The following is a 15,836-nucleotide window of genomic DNA, read 5'->3' as shown; positions in this document are numbered from 1 at the left end:
TCAACCATTGTCAACTCCCCCTATGTTTAAGCCCGACTGGTCTTGACTATGTCTTGAGAAAATGTCAAGAGCACAGCTCCCCTAACTATAGACCACAATAATGCTCTCTCCAGGAGATTCCTTCCTTTGATGATTGTTATTTTTTCTTTAATACTTTGTAAATTTTTGTATAATTTTATTTAGTATTTTATATTTTATTTTATTTTAGATTTCACTCGTCATTTGATAAGATGACCAAATGAAACTGCGATGTTACAATTTATAATAGAAGTAATGAATTGTTTAACAAATGAAACTACATCTTAATATCTACATACAAGAATTCTAAGTATGGCCTTATGAAATTTTAATTTTAATTTCTGCATTGGAGAACCTTTGCTCACCGACCGATGGACGCGGAATACCCACCACAGTCTTTTTTAAACTGTTTCTAGGGCGTTAATGAAAACATTTTGGTTTCTGTTCCATTCCTTGATAATAATTTCCCCAATTCTCCTCATTAACTCATTGACCTCTCGCTCCTCCCTCCCCTTATTCTAAGGTACTTATTACTCTTATTTCTCTCTCTTGAAGCAGTAACTACACCTAAAATACCTTAAAGGGTTAAACTATTATTTGGTTAAATGCTTAAACTAAATCACTACCCCAAAACAAACTTCCTCTCCCTATTAAACCACTGTCTTCTTTAAAATAAATAAAAAACCTACCCCTGACAAATAAAACTTACTACGCTACTCTTTACAAATGTTCAACCCTGACAATCGTGTCTCTCCCATGACCCATACTTACCCCTGTCTTCTTTCTCTCTTCCTGTAGCAATCCCTCATTTCGTGCCCGACTCTGTCGCATTGTAACATCTTCTTTCCCTTGTGCAATCCGTCAACCTATGACCTCTGCCATTGCACCTTAAACACAGCGTATCCTGCGTCCTCCTCTGCTCCTCCGTCTTCTCCTCCTTCCATTCTGCCCTATTTCTTTTTTCCTCCTGGGGGTCCATGCTGGTTTGGATCGCATCTCCTATAAGTGCGTCGACCGCACGGGTGAACTCCTTTCCCCGCGCTTTCAAATGATATTGAAACACGTTCAGCCTGTCGTTACGTTTGTTTGACATAGTGAATTTGATGGATGCAAATTCTACCACTCTAGACGTATCTCTCCATGCATATATTTCTATCAGAACGGTTTTCTCCACCTGGGGAGATAGCCGTCTGAGCATCCTTATGAACGTCTCCGTCGAGTTGCATCGTGCATTGAGCTCTTCTGTCACTATTCTGCGAATCTGTCTTCTTAGCTCGTGAGCTCTGTCTTTGGGAATTGTGGAGACGTCCAGTTTTGCTTTCTCGATCGACCACAAAGCCTTGTAACCCTGATATTTCGGATAAGGCGGTAATGAATTCTAGATTCTTCCATGGTCCAGTTAATGGAATCTATCAGTGAGATTCCTGTTGTGTCGCTGCGTTTAGGGATATCATCTAGTTTCCTCGCGATTTGCTCTAAACGTTCCCTCATTACTGAGGTGTTCTCCGGGGCTGTGATTGGCGGGACACTTTGACTAGCCTCCTCTTGAGACCATAGTTGGTTCGTGCGTCAATTTTTCGGGAAAAGTACGTAAAGTGCGCTTGAATTATTTCGTGCGTTAAAATTGCGTTTAAGTACGTTTACCGTTGAATTCACCAGCATTTTCTGTAGACTGTAGAGACAAACAATTAAAACGCATGAATAACGTTCTTAAAGATTACATAGCGAATAAATTACATTTATTTCTTTTACTTTTTATAGTTTCTTTTCAATATATTTAAGTAAGGAACTTCCAGTACAATCTCTTTTCGCTGTCGCAAGTGCTTTACAGTTACACGTTGAAATGTTCCTCAAACATTTTTTGGCATTCCAAAAATAGCTACTGTAAGGCTCACCAATGACAGTTTATGTGAAATCTTGGAAATAACACTGTCTGATGTTTTGGCCCTGTGTATTCAAAAATGAAAAAACCGCAAATGGCCCAGCGAGGGTAGGTAAAAGTGCGTTTTACGTTTTTTCGTACGTTAAGTGCGTTATGTTTTAAAAGTACGTTAAGTGCGCACGAACCAACTATGCTTGAGACTGATGGGTTACTGCTCTTTGTGGTGCTATTCTATTAGCTTCCTTTATGACTCATCTCCCCGTATAACACCATCCTCAACTATTCACTTTGATTTCTCCGGCAACCTCCACCAGGGTTGCCATACCCCAGAGGCCAAGAGGTAGTCAGAGCATCCCCATGCTTTCCTCTCGTGGGCCGTCCAGGCCCAGTCTCTCTAAAAAATTATTGAATTTGACAACTTTAAGAACAATAGTCTCACCTGTATTAGTACAACTAGACACCATGCCCTCATGATGATCTTCTCAGAACTCTTGTTGTTTTACAACTACTAGTTTTCAAATTCGGATTTTATTTAATTTACGTACCCTCTTACATCAGCATATTATCAATTATTATCATAGTTGGTTCGTGCGCACTTAACGTACTTTTAAAACATAACGCACTTAACGTACGAAAAAACGTAAAACGCACTTTTACCTACCCTCGCTGGGCCATTTGCGGTTTTTTCATTTTTGAATACACAGGGCCAAAACATCAGACAGTGTTATTTCCAAGATTTCACATAAACTGTCATTGGTGAGCCTTACAGTAGCTATTTTTGGAATGCCAAAAAATGTTTGAGGAACATTTCAACGTGTAACTGTAAAGCACTTGCGACAGCGAAAAGAGATTGTACTGGAAGTTCCTTACTTAAATATATTGAAAAGAAACTATAAAATGTAAGAGAAATAAATGTAATTTATTCGCTATGTAATCTTTAAGAACGTTATTCATGCGTTTTAATTGTTTGTCTCTACAGTCTACAGAAAATGCTGGTGAATTCAACGGTAAACGTACTTAAACGCACTTTTAACGCACGAAATAATTCAAACTAGTACAGACAGATCCGTCTAAAAAAATCGATCTGCTGACACTCAAAGCTTTCAGAGGTTTTTTGACGTTTTTGAGTCCCATTAGGTGCCCTTTATGGCTGACCAACTTTTCCAAACTTTTCCACTTGTCTTAAGGCCACTTTTTGCCACTTTACCACTTTTTACCACCTTTTTTGTTTGTCGAATATCTTTAGTTGTGAACATCGTAAAAGGTTGCGGATCAATCGAGTGTGTTTATATTATCAGGAAGAAAAACTTTTGTTCAAACAATTTTTACGTCAGATAATAAGTTAATTGGATAATTATCAATTAACTAATTAGCAAAATTCTAAAAAAATTTTATTGGCTAAAAATGATCGGAATAGCTTAAAACACGGAGAAAAGTAGTTTTTAGAAAAAATTTTAAAATTTTTCACTTACATTTTTTTTCGAGACTTAGAAAAAATTTCGAAAATTTAAAAAATTTTTCCGCCAAAAGTGATCAAATCGCATGAAACACGGATAAAAATGCCTTTCTAAAAAACGTAGTGAATTTTTCGTTTCAAGAATACTTAAATCGCCAATATTTGTAGTTGGAGTTCAGTAAATCTCGGCAGATTTTAGTAATCAGGAATTAGTATTACTAAGTGAAGAGGTCTGAAACTGAAAAACGTTAACCATACGATCGCGCGGCGATATAAGAGTTTCATAAACTAATTTTCACAGAAACTGCACCAATGGCACAGTCAAGATCGAAACGATAGCCTGCTGTACTGTCATTTTATTGATTTCAATGATGAATCAGTGGGGTTAAGATAATCACATTTGTAATAAAATATAAATAAAACATCTCTGTACCGTCAATTGTGCTAGTCTAAACCAGCCTACCTGTATTACCAGACCTCTTCTTTTCCTCGACAATCAAACCAAGTTGCTCATATTATATCGCATTTGGTGGGTGATGTAAGTAGTAATGCGCTTAGTCAATAAAGACACCGTGATTTTTATTAAAAGGAGATGATGAAGCAAGTATTCATGACACAAAGAAGAATGGTCGGTGGGGATTGGGACCCACTTAAATCACCTTAACACAGTGCCCTCGGTAATCCATCCTGTCATTCAAATTATTTGTTATATAGTAGTGTTGTAGGTATTGAAACTTATACATAACGAGCTGTATTCAATCAGAATACGACACAATACGTGTATATTATATGGCTCTTAATGAGAAACCCGGTATAGAGACGTTTTAATGTTTATCACGAAAAAGTATACTTGGCCTCATTACATGGCTCATTTACAGTTCGGAGAAGGCAAGAACAGATCAAGGAAACTAAGGAACAGTCAGGTCCAGAAAGCAAGTGTAAATACACCTTCCAACATCAACTGTGACTTGTTTTGTATTGTTCTGCATACCGCTTCATTTGCTATGCTGGATACCTCAAATCACCCCCATATGTCAGGGTCGGCTAAACGTAAAATCAGCAAGGGTAACATACTGGCAAGGGTAAGATGTAGATACGAGTGACGGGCAAGGGGTAGTAAAGAACCGGTAATAAATAATTCAGTGAAATATTCCACGAGAGTCAGGATATTTTGGAAATTGCTAATAGAGACAGATTCTGATCAGGAAGGATTGTTAATGTTATTGAGGGTGTTGATTTGAAATCCGGACGTCGTGAGGTAAAAATACAGGTTCTTCCCGTAGGATATTCGGGGCTATGATGATCAGCTCAGGATTAATGTGGGACAGATGGACGGGCATTGAAAAGAGCGAGTTGAAAGCTTTCTGGTCTTTTCTTGCCTTCTTTGAGCAATGAGGCCAAGTAGACGTTTTCGTGATAAACTGTAAAACCTCTCCATACTATTACTGGGCCTCTCACGGGAGAAACGAGAAGTGTACGATATAGAACGTTTCATATACCTCATTAAGGGCCATGATATATATACATATCACCGGAGACTCGCGGGCGGAACAAAATATTGCACGCGCACGCGCGTGCAATATTTCATATGTCCCCGAGGGCGCTAGCCCGAGGAGGACATATTTTCGTATAGCACGGAGGGCCCATCGGGCCCGAGTGCTATACGATTTTTCCGCCCGCGGGTCGAGGTGATGTGGATTATATCCACCAGCGGGCGTATTACAGTTAATATATAATTTTATAAATAAACAATGGAGCTTGTATAAAAGTCAACTCTAGAAAAGGTCGCCACTAATTGTTGTAACCATGGTAACACGTCACGTGTTCAATGTAAGCCAATCATAAAGGGATGTGTCGTATATATATTATATAGGGGCTGGAGATGCACTGCATTCCTGGGCCGTGGGAATAATGAATGTAATGTCAGTGACGATGAATATCAATAATATAGGGGGATTATAGTGCTGATGTGTATTATGTAGTGTGTTATAATAACTTTGATATAAATCAAAGTATCATGTCATCTGCTCACGAGCTGCATGAGCAGCCCTACCGGACACAAAAATAAAATGTATTATATAGTCAGTGTAATAAGGAATTTCACATGGAGACGATACAGAAACTGAAAATATTTTAGAGAACTCCGGGCTATATTGCTACTGGTCAAATTAAATGTCACTTGTTAGCGGGCTATATCGTGAGCGGGCTGTAGAGATATCGGGCCCTTTGACAGCGGGCTGGTGAGAGCCCGCTATGCGAAAAAGCGCACGCTGGTGGATATAATATACACGTATTGCATTGTGTCGTTTTGTGATTGAATACAGCTCGATATGTATTACTACTTACATCACCCACCAAATGCGATATAATATGAGCAACTTGGTTTGATTGTCGAGGAAAAGAAGAGGTCTGGTAATACAGGTAGGCTGGTTTAGACTAGCACAATTGACGGTACAGAGATGTTTTATTTATATTTTATTACAAATGTGATTATCTTAACCCCACTGATTCATCATTGAAATCAATAAAATGACAGTACAGCAGGCTATCGTTTCGATCTTGACTGTGCCATTGGTGCAGTTTCTGTGAAAATTAGTTTATGAAACTCTTATATCGCCGCGCGATCGTATGGTTAACGTTTTTCAGTTTCAGACCTCTTCACTTAGTAATACTAATTCCTGATTACTAAAATCTGCCGAGATTTACTGAACTCCAACTACAAATATTGGCGATTTAAGTATTCTTGAAACGAAAAATTCACTACGTTTTTTAGAAAGGCATTTTTATCCGTGTTTCATGCGATTTGATCACTTTTGGCGGAAAAATTTTTTAATTTTCGAAATTTTTTCTAAGTCTCGAAAAAAAATGTAAGTGAAAAATTTTAAAATTTTTTCTAAAAACTACTTTTCTCCGTGTTTTAAGCTATTCCGATCATTTTTAGCCAATAAAATTTTTTTAGAATTTTGCTAATTAGTTAATTGATAATTATCCAATTAACTTATTATCTGACGTAAAAATTGTTTGAACAAAAGTTTTTCTTCCTGATAATATGAACACACTCGATTGATCCGCAACCTTTTACGATGTTCACAACTAAAGATATTCGACAAACAAAAAAGGTGGTAAAAAGTGGTAAAGTGGCAAAAAGTGGCCTTAAGACAAGTGGAAAAGTTTGGAAAAGTTGGTCAGCCATAAAGGGCACCTAATGGGACTCAAAAACGTCAAAAAACCTCTGAAAGCTTTGAGTGTCAGCAGATCGATTTTTTTAGACGGATCTGTCTGTACTAAACGCACTTTACGTACTTTTCCCGAAAAATTGACGCACGAACCAACTATGATTATTATTATTTATTTATTTTTAAAATAATGTTCAGTATTGATTATGTACTACATAACTGTCAATATATAAATTTAGTTTTGGAAATCATCATAATGAAACACCTTTGTGGCCTACCACAAGTGCACGGTCACTTCTTCCCGCGTGCTTCCGCGATCTCTTCTGTCTTGAGATAAGTGGCAGTTGACAATTGACATGACCCATTAAATTAATTACCCCATGAAGTGCGAAAAAAGAATACAAAATGTGTCAAATATTTAATGGCAATCTTTTTCTTGTAAATTTAATGTTTTATAAATTTTCTTCTCGATATTTATTATATTTCCAAATTGAACTGTCCGATACATACTTACCCCTCTCCTATTTCCTTTCTCTCCTTCTGTAACGATCCCTCACCTCGTGCCCGACTCTGTCGCAATTGTAACATCTTCTTTCCCTTGTGCAATCCGTCGACCTATGACCTCTGCGATTGCACCTAAAACACAGCGTATCCTGCGTCCTCCTCTGCTCCTCCGTCCATTCTCCCCTATTTCTTTTTTCCTCCCTCTCCTTTTTTAAAAAACTTATTTCGCTACTCTTTCCAAATGTTCAACCCTGACAATCTTGTTGCCACCGGTTGCGTGGAAAATAGATACTCGAAGTGACGGTCAGTATGATAGTAAAATCGGAATAATGAACAAAGTATGATCGCAGAACCTTGACCCTTACGCTAAACCTACGTGTTTCGGAGAGGTCTAAGTTTATATTCAAAACAAGGTAATTAACCGTTGTTTAACTATCCTCTCTACGCGCGGACTAGTGGTTTTAACCGTCTTCTTTACGGACTAGTGGTTTAAGTTTAACCCGTAAATATCAAGAGATATTTGGTCCTCGTGGAAGGTTCTAGAAGAATCAGGAGAGAGCTAGGAACTAGCTCGATTCAATCTATAACAATCTTGTCCCTCCCATACTTACCTCCTCTCTCTCTTCCTGTAGCAATCCCTCATTTCGTGCCCAACCCTGCCACAATTATAGCATTTCCTTTCATTACTGCACTCCGTCGACCAATGCCCTCTACCAATGCACCTAAAACACAGCGTGTTTTGCTTCCTCCTCTGCTCCTCCGTCGTCTCCTCCTTCCATTCTGTCCTGTTTCTTTTTTCCTCCTAGGGGTCGGTCTGCTGGGGAAAGTTAGCAGCAGGAAAAGTAGGAGAAGGGATCTTCGGGAGAGGAGAGGAGAAAGACAAACTAAACAGTTATTTGTATTTAATTAAACGTATTGAACAATGAAAACGAGATAAATAACTATCTTACTATATATAAAGCGAGACGATATATATATATTTATCTGTGCCATTTTACTGACACCACGGCATCAACTTAAACGCAAATTTTCGCAAAAACCGTAAAAGATATACAACTGAAACTTTTTTGACTGGGTCAATTGATTTATTGGCCTCCAAATCAGCATGAAAAAAATAAAAAATTGGCCAAGGAATAAGAGTTTTAGAGCCCAAAATTTGGACCCCCAAGTGGTGTCAAAAACGCGAATTAAATAGGTAATAATTATTTTATTCTCTCGAGTCTTGACACCACTTTAGGGTAGACGGGTTCCTGCTAGTGATAAAAAAGGGTAAGAACCAACTCTTCTAACAATTCGATTACTACAAAATACACTTCCTAATTACTCTGACTTATATCGCCCTACATCTACTGTAAAATATACGCCCTTATTCTACCCTTACCTATCACGGTTAACCGTCGTTGACCGTCTCTAACGGAGTCTTACCCTTAAACTACACTTACGTAACACTTTCAGCCCTCGCTGACCGTCCTTATATCAGGCCCAAATCCACTCTAGTACATTCTCGCTCTACCTGAGCCCGATTGTTGAAGACACGAACCCACTCGTGTTGGATTAACCCGTGATAACCCTGGCTACAACACAGCCAGTTCCTGCTCTCCTGAGTCAACCATTGTCAACTCCCCCTATGCTTAAGCCCGACTGGTCCTGGCTATGTCCTGAGAAAATGTCAAGAGCACAGCTCCCCTAACTATAGACCACAATAATGCTCTCTCCAGGAGATTCCTTCCTTTGATGATTGTTATTTTTTCTTTAATACAATATTATTATATTATTATATTATCATATTATCATATTATCATATTATCATATTATCATATTATCATATTATCATATTATCATATTATCATATTATCATATTATCATATTATCATATTATCATATTATCATATTATCATATTATCATATTATCATATTATCATATTATCATATTATCATATTATCATATTATCATATTATCATATTATCATATTATCATATTATCATATTATCATATTATCATATTATCATATTATCATATATCATATTATCATATTATCATATTATCATATTATCATATTATCATATTATCATATTATCATATTATCATATTATCATATTATCATATTATCATATTATCATATTATCATATTATCATATTATCATATTATCATATTATCATATTATCATATTATCATATTATCATATTATCATATTATCATATTATCATATTATCATATTATCATATTATCATATTATCATATTATCATATTATCATATTATCATATTATCATATTATCATATTATCATATTATCATATTATCATATTATCATATTATCATATTATCATATTATCATATTATCATATTATCATATTATCATATTATCATATTATCATATTATCATATTATCATATTATCATATTATCATATTATCATATTATCATATTATCATATTATCATATTATCATATTATCATATTATCATATTATCATATTATCATATTATCATATTATCATATTATCATATTATCATATTATCATATTATCATATTATCATATTATCATATTATCATATTATCATATTATCATATTATCATATTATCATATTATCATATTATCATATTATCATATTATCATATTATCATATTATCATATTATCATATTATCATATTATCATATTATCATATTATCATATTATCATATTATCATATTATCATATTATCATATTATCATATTATCATATTATTATATTATCATATTATTATATTATCATATTATTATATTATTATATTATTATATTATTATATTATTATATTATTATATTATTATATTATTATATTATTATATTATTATATTATTATATTATTATATTATTATATTATTATATTATTATATTATTATATTATTATATTATTATATTATTATATTATTATATTATTATATTATTATATTATTATATTATTATATTATTATATTATTATATTATTATATTATTATATTATTATATATATATTATGTTATATAATAAGGCTGAAACTTATCGATCCCTAAAATTAATATCAATATACTCAAAATGAAATACTTAGACAAAACAAATGATTGAAAGTTGATCAGGTGTTAAAAACTTTGCACTGTCATGACAGTTTAACTGTTCACGATAACGTCGTGTCATGAGTTAACGTTTAATAATTTGTTAGCAGTCAGTCATCGTACGAAGCATTGTTTCCTTATTTCACAGATTATCGAATCATATAACGACACCAAGAACTTTCAAATCCCACAATTTCACCTATTTTATGCTGAATTTCCTATCTGTAGGTGTTCGTGATGATCAGTTCTGTGAGGATGTGCAGTATCAAGATGGGATTGCAAACTACGCGGTTAAATGTCCTCCCAACACTGTTGGAGGTGTGGTCAGGATAACGAATCACAATCAAGTCCTGGCCCTCTGTGAGGTGAGGGTTTTGGGAAATGATTCGGTCAACAAGTGCAATTCAGGTAAGATTACAGCTTGAGCCTCTTTTGCCATTAACGAGTTACCTTAAGAACGAAAAATTTAGTCTGCCATAAATTTAGTCAAACTTTTGACTAAAATTGTTGTAAACCAAATTTAATGAGACTACATTTTTCGGCGACTAATTTTAAAGCAGACCAAATTTCAGCAGACCAAATATGACATGAATATTATTAGCTAACATTGTTTATAATTAATATATGACATCACCGTTCCTACTGCACAAAACCGTACCAAATTCAGCTACTGCATTTAAAGGGTTAGAGCTCCTCTTGGAAATTACATTTTTAATCGATCCATCCCAATGTATGGTGTGTTGAAACGGCTGAAGGATCATATCGACATAAACTACGTCGTTTCAACAAAAATGGTAAAAGCGAAAAAGGATGAAAAAGAAACTGAACGGTGTACTGAAGAACTTAGTGACACAGAGTCACAAACTCTGGATCTGATGTTATTGAAATTCCTGACTTACTTTTGACTTTGAGGCGGGTAGTATTCCCGAGATCCATTGACAACAGTTCTCCACAGCTTTCTGTCCTCCATCAGTCTAGCTATCTCATCTACTGATTTCCAGGGACGTAGCCAGGATTTTTCTTTGAGGGGGGCTGTCGGCGAGCGAAGCTAGCCGACGCGGAAATTTTTTGCGAAACAGGGTGTTTTAGACGACATTTGGCATTAAAGAAATTTGTAGGACAGCAATAAACTGGGATTGAAAAGAATCAAGTACTCACGTAAATTTGGTAACTTCACAACAGCAATCTGCATTCTCCAATCAGAATTTACGAAGTCTTCTAGAATGTTTGCTTGGATTTAATGACATATATTTACTAATCCACAGTTCAAATCTTTGACTGACTGCAGTCATAAACACAGCCCAGTTACCAGGCGACCATGGGGACTAGCCGGGGGCTTATCTTTTTTCTGGGGTTCGATTTTTTCCGGGGGGGCTGCCGCCCCCCTAGCCCCCCGGCTACGTGCCTGCTGATTTCAGCCCAGTACTGCTTTAGGTTATCTAGTAGTGTTAAGTAAGGTCGCCCCCTGTTAGTATGCCCATGACTCGGCTTCCAGAGGATCAGTTTGTTCAGTGTCACTCCGGATGATGGTGAGTATGACCTGCAAGTCTGAGCCTTCGTTGGGTTATCTTGGAGCTGACTTTGGGAAGATCACCGTACATTGAAATTCCTGAGTAATGCATTGCAACTTAATCTGTAATGCTGATCAGACGGGGTAGACTAAATTTGTCATTCATAAGGTAAATGGAATGGAAAATGGTTTTGAAAAGTCAAAAAATGTGACTAAAATCGTTGTAGACTAAAAATTTGCGAAATTTGTGACTAAAATTATGGTAACCAAAATTATGGTAACCAAAATTATGGTAACCAAAATTATGGTAACCAAATTTATTGAGAACCAAATTTATTGGCCCTAAGGTAGTTCAGAAAGTCGTTCAGAAGGTCGAAGATATTTATATATATCCTTGCTCAGTTCAAATTTCACCACCAGCTCATTTTCCTACATTAATCTAATATTTTAAGACTTTCATATTAATGGGGGGGGGGGGGGGGGGTGTCATACGTTGTATGACAGCAATAAACTGGGATTGAAAAGAATCAAGTACTCACGTAAATTTGGTAACTTCACAACAGCAATCTGCATTCTCCAATCAGAATTTACGAAGTCTTCTAGAATGTTTGCTTGGATTTAATGACATATATTTACTAATCCACAGTTCAAATCTTTGGACTGACTGCAGTCATAAACACAGCCAGTTACCAGGCGACCATGGGGACGAGGGGGCTTATCTTTTTTCTGGGGTTCGATTTTTTCCGGGGGGGCTGCGCCCCCCCTAGCCCCCCCTGGGCTACGTGCCTGCTGAATTCAGCCCAGTATCTGCTTTTTAGGTTATCTAGTAGTGTTAAGTAAGTCGCCCCCTGTTAGTATGCCCATGACTCGGCTTCCAGAGGATCAGTTTGTTCAGTGTCAGCTCCGGATGTTGGTGAGTATGACCTGCAAGTCTGAGCCTTCGTTGGGTTATCTTGGAGCTGACTTTGGGAAGATCACCGTACATTGAAATTCCTGAGTAATGCATTGCAACTTAATCTGTAATGCTGATCAGACGGGGTAGACTAAATTTGTCAATCATAAGTAAATGGAATAGAAAATGGTATGAAAAGTCAAAAAATGTGACTAAAATCGTTGTAGACTAAAAATTTGCGAAATTTGTGACTAAAATTATGGTAACCAAAATTATGGTAACCAAAATTATGGTAACCAAATTTATTGAGAACCAAATTTATTGGCCCTAAGGTAGTTCAGAAAGTCGTTCAGAAGGTCGAAGATATTTATATATATCCTTGCTCAGTTCAAATTTCACCACCAGCACATTTTCCTTCATTAATCTAATATTTTTGATTTCTTTTTAATGGGGGGGGGGGGGGGGTCTCGGTTTTATGACCCCCGCGCACGATTGTGCGCGGCCCCCCCTGTATCTTGAAACTCTACAGGGAAAAAAAAATATAGTTAAAAAACCGTGGGGGGCCCGACGTGAAGCAAAAGGGGCCGGGGGGGGGGGGGGCGGGGGAGAACCGTCCGTCAATTTTTTACAAGGTTATCTGCAATTTTGATGAGGATCAAAGAATTAAATCAAAGAATATCTGCCTGTATTAATTTCAGCTGGTATTGTCTCGAAGCCCATGGCCATAGTTATTTCTATTAAAAAAAAACCCCCCCTGAAATTTTTGATGGGCCCAAATCTTTTATTTCCCAAATTCACAGGGCTTTTAACCCTTCATTTTGTTTCCCCCAAAAAATCTTTGGGCCCCCCCCCCCCCCCCCCCCCCCCCCCCCCCCCCCCCCCCCCCCCCCCCCCCCCCCCCCCCCCCCCCCCCCCCCCCCCCTCTTTCTTTTAAAACAGGATCTACAGGGTGAACCACATAAATAAAAGCATCACCCGCCTCGTTAATTAGCAAAATTTAGCAAATTTTGCTGTCTTCTTTTGTCTTTTGGCTTGTAGTCTTTTGAGTCTCGAAGCCCAAGTTGAGCAGGAATTTTGCGTTTCGAAACCCAAGTTGGAGTAAGATTTTGTGTTCCACTCCCTAGAGTCTCGTACCCTATATAGTCTGTTTCCTTAAAGTCTCACGCCCTAGGCTTAGAGTGTCACAGCCTAGAGAGTAGAGACCCGAACCCACGTCCCACGTATATATCAATATTGCAAAATGAAACCGTGGCTTTTTTGCGGAGATAAGCTTAGGTAAAATAAATTGATTCATACAAAATTAAGTGAATTATATTAACATTTCCATTAAATGTAACTATCTTTAAAAATTATATCTTAAAAACGAGACTGTAACAATAAAACAATTCAGATGAATAAAAAGTATAAGCGAGGACGATCGGAGTCTGGAGCATTGGAGGACAAGGAAACAATTAGATTAGAAGATAAATATACAGACTTTCAACTGCATGCCATTTTGGATATCTTTGAAAATTATTTCATTACTTTACTTGAGAATTCGATGTTTGAATTTGATAAGCTATTATAGTTATTCTGTGACCAACATGAATTATAATGACTAATAAAGAATAACGAGCGTGCTAAATCGCTCTACAGTCGATCTTCGAGATTGTTCTAAAATGGCCCACGACAGTGGAAGAATCTCTAAAATGCTCCCCTAACGAAATATTGGCGAAAAACTGTCTCAATCACGTGATATGACCGTATAAGGAAGTTAGTTAAATTTCTCGTTAGGGTTAGGGTTTCAGCATATGCTTTTGTTAAGAATTGGGTTAGGGTTAGGGTTGGAATCAGACTACAGACTAGAGGGTTAGGGTTTCGAATAGTCGTTCAGGCCCAGCTAGAGAACGGGCTGAAAAAGTCACGTGACAGTCGAGTATAGAGTGATTAATCATCATCCAAAGAATAAACTATGAAATATACATTTATTTGTTCATTGCCCGAGTATTGTACAACAGTACAACAGTCTCTTCCGACAACATGAAGTTAAATATAAAACAACGATAATGTCACACTTTGAACAATTCACTCATTTCAACTTACATTTTTACCGTTAACATCAGTTGTTCACCAACATCTTTTCTCAGTAATAGTGATCACAAACAATCAAAAACATACTATTATGCAATATGCACTCTATTAACAACGGCCAATGCAAATGATATGGAATAAAAGATTAAGAGCCCTCGAAAATCAAACAACCGAAAACACACTTCCTATTTCCCAGGGTGGAGGTGGGTCACAACACCAAATCACACCTGATATTAATAATAACAACACCAAATCACACCTGATATTAATAATAACAACACCAAATCACACCTGAGCACTATACTGATACAGAGTACAGAGTACTATACCATCGACTCTGCACTGCCCACTACTCAGTAATCTGACACAAGTAGCTTATAAAACAGTGCGTGTGATCATCTGTCGTATCAAATCAAATTATTTGTCACTATGTTAATAAATCATGATTTTTTTTTATTGAAAATCTTTTCAAAATAGTACATACATCAATGTAATTGCATGAAAATAACACGGTCAAAAAGGGATTTCTATGTACTATAATGACGGGAAACCAGAACGTAGTTCGTGCAAAAATTACACCTACAAAATATGGTCCCTGACAAAACATTTCATACAATCAACACATATAAATGTAAGATATATAGTAATAGAGATGATTGTGCAATAATAAAATACAGCGTGCATAAAATATCATAATGTTAATAATTTGTTAACTTTTTAATGAAATAGATTATATCATACAATACTTTTAAAAACCCAACCCACAACCCAACCCACCCCTAACCCCTTAAATAGTTTGGATCGGTTATTTTAGATTAGAGAATTGGCATTGGGAGAAATGAGATGCATCTAATCATTATCAGACAGGTAGAATTCAGCGTGACTATCGTTTGGATCTGTGGGTAGCATTTCCGACCATAGGTGATCCTTAAGTTTGGCCTTGAAGATATCAGGACAGCTATGGTCTCTTATTTCGAGAGGAAGTTTATTCCAGAGCAGATGTGTCCGATAAAAGAATGATTTCTTAAGGAGACTGCTATTACACTGTGTTTGAACAAGAGTCGTTACATAACTTAGGCTGTCATGGTGACATGATCTTAAGCGTGTGCTTCCTTTGTATAGTTGTAAGTAATTAGGAAGCTCTTGTGTGCATACACCATTGACTATTTTGTGAAACAAGGTCAGGTCATTCAATTCAAACCTCTTGCTGAGAGGAAGGATTTTCAATTGATGACATTTGTAAGTATAGTTTTCAAAG

At 36.4% G+C, this 15,836-nt stretch overlaps 1 protein-coding gene and 1 long non-coding RNA gene across 3 annotated transcripts in view; one reads left to right on the top strand and one right to left on the bottom strand.

Annotated features, from left to right (window-relative positions):
* LOC134823127 (glutaminase liver isoform, mitochondrial-like) overlaps positions 1 to 4,078 on the bottom strand; it is a 112,286-nt gene extending 108,208 nt beyond the window's left edge. For both annotated transcript variants that reach the window (XM_063834472.1, XM_063834473.1), the window contains exon 1: positions 4,052 to 4,078. The gene's annotated coding sequence lies outside the window, so the exon portion shown is untranslated. The remainder of the gene's footprint in view (positions 1 to 4,051) is intronic.
* A 6,271-nt stretch (positions 4,079 to 10,349) lies between these two features.
* On the top strand, positions 10,350 to 14,044 carry LOC134822572 (uncharacterized). Its single transcript, XR_010161204.1, has 2 exons — positions 10,350 to 10,514; positions 13,899 to 14,044. It is a non-coding gene; the product is annotated as an uncharacterized LOC134822572 (long non-coding RNA).
* The last annotated feature ends 1,792 nt before the right edge of the window (positions 14,045 to 15,836 follow it).

Source organism: Bolinopsis microptera, chromosome 11 (assembly GCF_026151205.1).
Source record: "Bolinopsis microptera isolate Bmic1 chromosome 11, MBARI_Bmic_1.0, whole genome shotgun sequence".
NCBI classification, from domain to species: domain Eukaryota; kingdom Metazoa; phylum Ctenophora; class Tentaculata; order Lobata; family Bolinopsidae; genus Bolinopsis; species Bolinopsis microptera.
The sequence above is the reverse complement of the archived record's forward strand: the minus strand, read 5'-3'. Positions and strand labels throughout refer to the sequence as shown.